Raw genomic sequence first — 10597 nt, 5'->3', positions numbered from 1 at the left:
GGACGTGGAGTCAAATGATAACTTCCCACCCGCATTTAGCGTGGAGGATATCAGGGAAGCGGGAAAATTCAGGGAAGGCGACGGCCCTGCCCTGAACCATGTGCTCATTGCAAAGGTTGAGGGCTGGCCGCCTTAAAGGCAAAAACAAGATGTATAGTGCGACCATATGCATCTAGAGCATTCCGGGAACCTAAAGAAGAAATGAATGGAACAAAGGCGGAGGTAATTGTATTATCGCCAAATACTTGGGGTACTGGAGTCCGGAAAGTGCCCAAAGTTCTGATTTTAGTTACGATAGGCTACAGGAAAAACACAGTGTTCAATTAGTTCTTAATCCCAACATTACTGATTGGAAACTACCTGCATCTGATTCTCAGAGACACGATCTACCTGAATTTGGAGAGGCGAACTCTTTTTAGGAATGGTCAGCATGAATTTCGAGCGGAAAAAAAGCCTCTCGTGAATTCCGCTGGTTGTTCGAAAAAGGTTACGAAGAGCATGGACGATTTAAGAGGGTCTCAAATCACATAGAAATGATCCAATTCATTGCCCTAGGAAAATTCCCTGGCTATCCAGAGATCTATGCATCTTACCATCGACATCAAGTGGCCTCACATCCTCTTTCTCTCCAAACAGCTCGCTTAGCCAATCCTCATAATCTGGGCAGCATCCCGATCATTCTCCTCTCTGAAACTTCTACATGCTTCCTATGAACCCTACATTGTGTCACATACTCGCATGTCCTGACCCGATGCATCTTCTGATCTTGTGAGAAGACGGGGGTAAAATAAAACGAAATCACTTGCGGCCACATTTGCTTCATCTTTCGGCGAAGGTAAGTACGCGAGGCCTGCAGAACGGCTCATGTCGTACCATTTACGGGTAGCACAGGTACACCAAGGAAATTCAAGCCAGTGAGCCTGACATTCGTGATGGATAAGTTACTGGGGGAGTGGGGGGGTTAATATGGTCAGCACCGTCGTGTTAGCAGCAAATCGGCTCTCACAAAGCTGTTAGACTACTTTGGAGAGATGCACTCGACGATCGATGTGTGTAGGGCAGTATACGGATTGAAGCATGTCTTTTAACGTGGCGCTGCATGGACGGCTTCTCCGGATATGGAGAGAGCTTCAGGTATAGGACGCACTAGCCAAGTGGACACGACACCGGCTTTATGGATGATGGTGGAAGATTGCTTTCAGGACGGGAGGCTCACGAATTGTGGTGTACTACGTGGATCTCTGCTGTGATTATTGTGTCTGTATCTTAGTTCAGAAAAAAGATTTTGATGAAAATGTACAAGACACGTAAATTAAATATTCCGACGAGTCTAAACTAGGTGGTAATGTAAACAGACAGAAGGCGGAATATTACGTTGGTTGACAATAAATTCATCTGAAGATTCGCAACATTTGTAGGTTAGTCCTGAGCAGCTGGGTTCGCGTACCGAAGAATGTGAAATGGCCTTCTATGTTGATCAGGGAGAGCTGTAATGCTGTGAAAAATCAAACCTGTGCTGGAAGTTTTCACTAAACGTTTTGATGCTCCAGCATCTTGCGTGTATTCCGCTGTCTCATTCAGCTGTGACACTGAAGAGAAAGCAGCAGGAACACTTGAGTTGGCTCATAAGGGGAAGGTAGAGGAACGGTGCGACATAGGTAGGAGCGGGCACCGTAACATAGAACATTGAATAGTACAGCACAGAGCATGTCATCAACCCAATGACGTTATGTCGACGATTTAACGTAGTACAAGATCGATCAATCTCTTCCTTGATATATACCTCTACATTTCCCTATCTAAAAGTACCTTAAAATACCTTAACCTATCTGTGATTATCATGATCCCGACAGAGCGGTCCAGGGGCCCACCACTATCTCCGGAAAGAACTTCTTTCTGAAATACCCTATACAGTCCCCCATTTCATATATTCATTTTCGGAATACTCATTTCCGCCTGTGAAGCAGGTCTCACTCTCGATCTCTCCCTCTTATCATCTAAAACATATCTATCAAGTAGCTGTTCATCCAAAGAGGCGACATTAAATTACCAGCAAGAATAAAACATCGATCCTGAGGGTTGCCAGGAAATGAAATTCTAGAGAGAATGTTTGAAAGTTCCACGGAGGTTACATGGATGGTGGATGGCTGAACACAGGAAAGTTTAGACGGAATGTTGGAGAAGGCCGATACTGGAGCCTGCCGGAAAGACAAGCTACCGGATGGACTCAGCAGGTTATGCAAGATATGGAACGGTCGATATGCATGAGCAGTATCTCGATCCTCAACGTTAACCATTCTCTTTTCTCCAGATCCCCACCTCTATGATTTCCCTGTTTGCTTTAAGGGGACGGTGCAGTCCCCTAAAACCCGCTGGACAGAGAACAAAAGAAGTATTAACCGTTAGGTCTCGACCACGAGTAATAAGTCTATTATATTTGACATCCAGAACAACCTTGGACTCATGTCACGGCGCAGGTTGAGAGACTGGTTCTGAAATCACGTCGTGCGCTGACTTTCATTAGTCAGAGATTGAGTTCAAGTGCCGCGAGGTTAAGTAACTCTCTCAGACTCAGGTTAGACCACGCCTGGAGGATCGTGTCCAGTTCAGCTCGTCTCAGAATAGGGAAGATCAGTGATGAAGGATCAATGATTAACGTTTTCGCCGGTACATTTACGTGTATTCGATAATTGACGTAGAGTGTTGGGACGATATGTAACTGAAAAAAACATTTCCCGATGATAAATCATAAATACATATAAATGCCGTGGTTACAGTACGGATATAGAACAGAATGAGCATAACTAACACAGAAACTAGCGTGTACTTACAATGTTAAATGATACAAATGTGCTTTTAATAGATTACATCGTGTTTCAGTGACTGGGGTGATTGGTAGAAGGGGCTTGGGGGAGCGGTGGTGCTACTAAATAGAATGGGTGATCGGAGCCACTCTCTGGGGCGAAAAACTCCTTTAGAGAAGGTGCACCGCAGGTTCAGCAGAACGATGCCGCGATTAGAACATTGAGGGAAGATTGAGGAAGCTGGAACTTTTCTGTTCGATTCTACAGAGCGTGATGGAGGTGTATAAGATTACAAGAGACACAGACAGGTTGGACAACAGCAGAAAGCATATGTTTAAGATAAGTGGAGGAAAGGTTAGGTCAGAGGTAGGTAGATTTTTTTTGTACACAGTGTGGTGGGTTCTGGGAACGCACCGTTCCCACACACAGTTCGCAGGAACGTGCTGTTCGTCGTTTTCACAATAGGAATATTAAAAAAAGATACTTGGATAGACAGATGACTGTCGTGAAAATAGAGGATTATGGTTTCTTTAGGAGGGAATAGTTATAATATCGACAGAGTAGAGCTAAACTGGTGAACTGAGCTTCCTGGGCCGAAGATCCTGCAGTGCCTTGCACTGAACTTTGGTCCTTGATCTACTTTAGACGTAAAATTACCAGCAGATGCATTGACAAAGGAGACTAAGAAAGTGAGAGGCAGCAGTGTTATGACTTAAACACAGAACTGGCTCGTTGGTCCAGTGGTATGATTCTCGCTTTGGGCCTGAATTTGCGAGCATGCGAGAGGTCACGGGTTCAAATCCCGGACGAGCCCCTTGATTGATACATTTTAGAACTTCAGACATTGGAGCGCAGAAGAATGAGGGAAGATATTTAGATGTAGAGGATATTATGAGAGCTGTATATGTGGGTCGCTGCCTGTAAGCTTTCCCCCCTCAGGTTTGAACTGATGACGACTACAGATCACAGCTTTAGAGCGGACAGTGAAAGATTTGGTTTGGCAGAGAAATTGAATGAATAAGGAGTGATGATAAACTGAGTGGCTAATCCCTGTTTCTCCAGTCTTGTGTTTCTGTATGACTGAAATTCAGCTCTATCAATAGGAACTTGTACTGAAATACGGAAAATGACCATGGATAATTGGGTTTGAGTAGATGAACATTTTCCAACTATTTTCGCGTTTGCAGACGTTCTTGCAGAACGGAGTGTGTTAAACGTAATCTCATAGTTTCACAAAGGAACCGAGAAACCCAGCAAGTTAGAGGAAACCAGCGATACGAAATTATGAGGGGTATAAACCGTGTTAGTGCAAGCAAGCCTTTTCCATTGAGGTTGAAGCCACAGGTCATAGATAAATGGTGAAATATTAAATAGTTAAGGGGGAACTTCTTCAATCAAAAGTTGTGACTCAAAAGGATTTTGGAAAGTTTCCGTAAATAAAGTACAGCATGGACTGTGGGAATGAATACGAACCCACACGTGGCATTTTTAGATGAATGAGCCGAATGAAGCAGGGAAGAGGAAAATGAGGGCTTTCTGATGGATGGAAGGAAGTGACAAATTCGGTTTTACGGAGTTCAGTACCCAGCATAGATTTTTGCAGGGTACGGCGATAACTTTGAAGCTGAAGTACAGTATTTAAAGATTAGATTTATATTGTTACATATATATATAAACATCAAGTGAAATACGCTGTTTGCGTCAAGTCAAATCAGCGAACGTTGTGCCGGGGCAACCCTCAAGTGTCTATAACCAACAGAGCATGCCAACAACTCATTAACCGGAACCCGTACGACTTTCGTCTGCTGGTGGAAATCGGAGTACCCGGGGGAAACCCACGCGGACAGGGGTAAAACGAACAGATACTTTGCCGTTAGCTGTGGGAATTGAATCCCGATCTTGCAGCGGCACCTTTGTTAGTCTGACGCAAACCGCTACACTACCGTGTCTTGGTGTGGACACATTCCCCGTTTGCAGACGGCATGAAACTGCACTGTTGCTCGTGGGATGGGGAACAGGGGGCAGGACGCAAAGCGCCTACGATATGGTCCATTCAGGATTGTTGATCTGCCAGATGCGTGCCAGATGTGGACATGATAATTGAGATGTTACTCTCCATTTTTATAAACCAAAAATCAGATTGGTAATAACGTGAGAGTAATGGTCTGAAAGGTTTCACTGTTAATGTAATGGTCTCTCTGTAATGTTTCACTACTACTGTAATGGTTTCACAGTAGCAGCAGAGGCTGGGTTAAGACTAGAGATAACGGGGGCTTTGGAATGTGTGTCATCCAATGAGCGGCGTATTGTATTTCTTTTTTCCAGTGCGTCTGACAGAAGGTATACTCGGGCTTTTTGTCAGCAAGAGATGAAGGGAGATGATGCGCGTGGAGAGAGCCGCTTGTCGTCAGAACGGAGTGGACTATGAGTGAGAATCCCTGAGCCGACAACGCTCGGAGGAGACGAATGGGGATTGAATGGATGGGCAGCCGTGAGATCCAACGTGTACATCAGATTGTTTCACTAAAAGGTCCCTTTTTCTTTTATTTTTTAACTACAGATTAAGAATTATAAAGCTAACTTGCATATGGTGTACTGTCTGATATATTGCACTTCGGATATGTAACCCGGCAACACATCACGCATCGCCCAGATAAACCGAGATATCTCAGTCTGTCCAGGCCGGAGGCTGACTTACCCTAGAGAAACGCATGCTAATAAATAAATAGGTCACGATAAAGAACGGTGGAAGGAGTCCGTGTACACGAAACAAGGATACAGGTAACACAGGAAAATCTGCAGCTACTGGTAATTAAGAGTAACACGGATAACTTGCTGGAGGAACAAAGCCTGTCAGCCAGCATCGATGGAAAGGCAGAAATAGTGACCTTCTCCGACCCTAATCCTTCCACAGGACATAGGACTCTGAAGCATCGAGCAGTTAAGAAGACATGTGCTACGCTATGCTTTATTGAAAGTGAGGGTAAGTACAGGAGTGCCCTGTGCAGCCGCACAGTGCATTTATGAGTCGCGGCTGTGGACATTTTAATCCAGGATATGTCTGGATTTCATATAGAGAGCACGTGCCGGTCTGATATCCGCGTGGCACAGCGAAGTGAGGATAACGACTGGGCTGATGGTTCAATGTTGTACACATCTCCAGAAGGGACCTCAATGGCCAGATAGAATAGATGGACGAAATGAGGCCCGATGTTAAAACGGAGTGTTGAAAGGTTCTTGATTAGTAAGGCTTGATAGGGTAAGAGGGGAATGGCATTGAGATTAATCAAGCATGATGAAAAGGGTGAGGTGAACTGATGGGCCGAACGGATCAATTTTGCATACATGTCTTATCGCCTGATGCCGTGAACTCCACACCAGGGATTGCGTCATCAAAGTAATTAGAAACATCTCATGCAATGGAGATTGGGATTTATGTCGCCACTAAGAAGGCGGAGAAACATTTCGCTCTCTTACATAAAAGGCACCAGACACCAAGGAGCGGATCATAGTTCAGATATAAGTATATTATATTGTTCAATTCTCAAAAGGTTAGCTGATATGCAAGTGGCTGTTGTTCCTATGTGTGCACCGTTGTTCACAGGCAACGAGGAAATGCTGCAGCTCCGTAAAACCCCAGTTTGTCAGATACCTGGAACAATAGAAATCCGACAACACAATACAGGCCCCTAGGCCCCTAAGCTGGGTGGAGCATGTCCCTAACTCAGAACTAATTAGGCTTAGCCATAGCCCTCTACATTTCTTAGACCCATGAATTCATCCAGGATTCTCCTAAAAAACCCGACCGTTTCCACCTCCACCATTGCATCCGGCAGCCCTTTCCACGCACTCACCATTCTCTACAATAAAAAAAGCAACTTACCCCTGACATCTCAACTGCACCTACATCCAAGGAGCTTAAAACTATGCCCTCTCGTGCTAGCCATTTTACCCTGGGAAAAAACCTCTGATTATCCACACGATCAATGACTCTCATAATCTCATACACCTCTATAAGGTCACCTCTCATCCCACGTTGTTCCAAGGAGAAAAGCCTATTTCATTCAACCGATTCTCAGAAGGCATTCTTCCCAATACAGGCAACCTCCTTATAAATCTCCTCTGCACCCTTTCTATGGGTTCCACGTACTTCCTTTATTGAGCCGACCAGAACTGAGTACAGTACTCCAAGTGGGGTCCGACAAGTGTCCCTTATAGCTGAACCATTACCTCTCGGCTCTTAAACTCAATCCCACGCTTGATGATGGCCAATGCACCGTATCCATTCTTAACCACAGTGTCAGCCTCCGTAGAAGCTTTGATGTCCTATGGACTCGGACCACAGAATCCGTTTCAGGTGGTAACATTCTTCAAGGAATCTTACCATTAATACTATATTCTGCCATCATATTTGACCGACCAAAATGAACCCCTCACGCTTATTGGTTGAACTCTAACTGCCACTTTTCAGCCCAGTATAGCATGCTCTCAATGCCCTGCTGTAACCTCTGACAGCCCTGCAAGCTATCCACAACAACCCAACCTTTGTGTCATCAGTAATGTTACTAACCCAATCTACCACTTCGTCAATTTATCAAATTCTCGGTATTCTGAAGAAAGAGGGGTGAACAGCCAGATGTCGTGGTCCACGTGCGGACAAATGATATTGATAGAAGTAGGTATGACGTCCTGAAGAAGGAATATAGTGAGTTACGAAATAAGTTAAAAAAAGAAAACAGTACTTCAAGGGTGTTAATCTCGGGACTGCTGCCTGTGCCACGAGACAGGGAGGGTAGGAACAGGAATTTATAGCCGAGGAATGCATGGCTGAAGAGTTGGTGCAGGAGGCAGGTGTTCAGATTTCTGGAACACTGGGTTCTCTGCTGGTGAAGGTCTGACCTGTGCAAAAAGGACGGTCTGCACCTGAACTGGAAAGGGTCCAGTATCCTGGGGGGGTTGAATAGTTTTGCTAGAGCTGTTGCGGAGGGTTTAAACTAGTTTGGCAGGGGGTGGGAATCAGAATCTAAGTGCAGAGATTAGGGTAGAAGGACAAGGGCATGATAATATATGCTCTGAGTTGGTGAGGAAGAACAGGCAGGGGACAAAACATGTAGCCAGTTAGTGGGGTTAACATGTGTCTCTTTCAACGACAGGAGTATTAGGAAAAAAAGCTGGATGAACGTAGAGCATGGATCAGTACGTGCGACTATGATGTTGTAGCCGTTACTAAAACTTGGCTGGAGGAACGGCAGGATTGGCTGATGCAGGTACCAGGGTTTCGGTGTTTCAAAATGAATAGGACGGGAGGTAGAAAAGAGGGAGAGGAGTAGCATTACCAGTCAGGATAGCATCACGGATATATAAAGGGAAGACGCTGAAGAGAGTGTCCACTGAGTCGGTGTGGGTGGAAGTCAGAAAATGGAAGGGATCAATCACCGTGCTGGGAATATTCTATAGACCCCCAAATAACCTTCGGGAAATGAGGAACAGACAAGCAGGTAGATTGTAGAATGGTGCAGGAAATACAGGGTTGTAGTTACAAATTCCCTCATATGGACTGGCACCTCCTGATTGCAAGGTGGGTGGGGTAGATGGAGCTGAATTTGTCAGGTGTGTTCAATAAGGATTCTTGACGCAGTATGTGGACCGGCCGACGAGAGAAGAGGCCATACTGGGTCTAGTTCTGTGTAATGAACCTGGTGAGGTGGCAGACCTCTTGGTGGGGGAGCATTTTACTGCAAGTGACCACAACTCCCCTAGCTTCAGCATTGCTATGGAAAAGGATAAGAACAGACAAAATGGGAAAGCTTAACTGGAGAAGAGTTAACTATAAAGGTATGAGGAATGAACTAGCGAGAGGAAATTGGAAACAGAAGTTCAAGGGTGAAAACACAGAAGTAATGAGGAGGAAGTTTAGGGACCACTTCAGCTGGTTTCAGGATAGGTTCGTCCCACTGAGACAAGGAAACAATGGTAGGAAAAAGAAACCATTGCTGACGAAAGACATGAGGCAACTCGTCAAGTGGAAGAAGGAAGCGTCTGTTAGATATAAGAAGCAGGAAGCAGGAGGGACTCATGACAAATATAGGGTAGCCAGGAAGGAACTTAAGAAAGGACTTAGGAGAGCTCGAATGGGGCATGGCATGCCTTTGGTATATAGGATTACGGAGAACCCTAAGGCATTCTAGGCGTGTGTGAAGAACAGGATGATAACGAGCACGATGGTGGCACCGCTGATGGATAAAGAGAGCAACATATGACTGGAGATGGAGGAGGCTTGTGAGGTCGTAAATGAATTACGGACGCAACGCTGGAAGAACTCAGCAGTTCTGGCAGCATCCGTGAGAAAAGAGTAGCCAACGTTACGGGCCGAGACCCTTCATCAGGAATGGGGGGGGGGGAAGAGAGGGCCGAAGCCCAGTATTAGAGATAGGGGAGGGAGAAAGGCGCCGGGTGGAGATCAAATCAGAGGGAGGATAAATGGGGGAGGGGATAAGCATGAAAGAACTGTAGAGATAAAGGAGCAGACAGTTGAAAGGGGAGAGAGGCAGAGAGGGATCTAGGATAGGGGAGGGGGCGGGGCAGGGAATTACCGGAACTTGGAGAATTCAATGTTCATACCACCAGGCTGGGGGCTACCCAGTCGGTAGATGAGGTGTGGCACCTCCAACCTGAGTTTGGCCTCATCATCGCAGTCGAGGAGGCCATGTATGCACATATCAAGTTGGGAATGAGAGACAAAGTTGAAGTGGTTGGCAACCGGGACGTCCTGTCTATTGGGACGGACGGAGCGGATGTGCTCGTAAATGAATACTTTGCTTCAGTATTCACATGCGAGTAGGATCTTGATCAGGGTTAGGTCGAAATAGAGCGGGCCTGTGTGATGGGCAATGTCGAGATTAATGAAGAAGAACTGCTGACTCTTCTTGAAAACATCAAGATTAATAAATCCCCAGGGCCGGATATGACACACGCCAGGTTTTTGTGGGAATTGAGAGAAGAAATCGCAAGAGCATTAGCTATGAACTTTGAATCATTTCTGGCTACAGGGGAAGTGCCGGAGGACTGGAGAATGGCAACTGCAGTGCCCTTGTTCTAAAAAGGTAATAGGGAGAAACCTGGGAACTATAGACCGGTGTGTCTTACGTCGGTGGTCTGCAAACTACTGGAAAGGAGACTTAAGGATAGGATGTATGAGCATTTGGAGAAGCACAGTCTACTCATGGATAGTCAACGTGGCTTTGTGAAGTGATCGTAACTCACGAGCCTGATGGAGTTTTTTGAAAAGGTAACAAAAGAAATTAATGAGGGTAGGACAGTGGATGTTGTGTACATGGACTTTAGTAAGACATTTGACAAGGACCCTCACGAGAGACTCATCCAGAAAGTCTATATAAAAGGCACATGAGTGAATCTGCAGATGCTGGAGACAAATAAAAACAGAGAATGCTGGCAGAACTCAGCAGGCCAGACAGCATCTATGGGAGGAGGTAGTGACGAAACCCTTCATCAGGAGTCGTTTAAAGGAAGAATGCAAAGGGTAGTTGTGGTCGGAAATAATTCTGCCTGGATGTCAGTGACTGGTCGAGTGCCGCAGGGATCTGCCCTAGGACCCCTGCTATTAGTGATTTTTATAAATGACCTGGATGCAGAGTCGGAAGGATGAGTGAATAAATTTGTGGATAACAGGAACTTTGGAGGAATTGCGGATGGAGATGCAGGTTGTCGAAGGTTCCAAGAGGATAGAGACAGGCGGCAGAGTTCGACAGAAAATGGCAGATGGAGTTCAATCC

This window comes from Hypanus sabinus, unplaced genomic scaffold (genome assembly GCF_030144855.1).
Source record: "Hypanus sabinus isolate sHypSab1 unplaced genomic scaffold, sHypSab1.hap1 scaffold_815, whole genome shotgun sequence".
NCBI lineage: Eukaryota > Metazoa > Chordata > Chondrichthyes > Myliobatiformes > Dasyatidae > Hypanus > Hypanus sabinus.
This window is presented reverse-complemented; position numbering follows the sequence as displayed.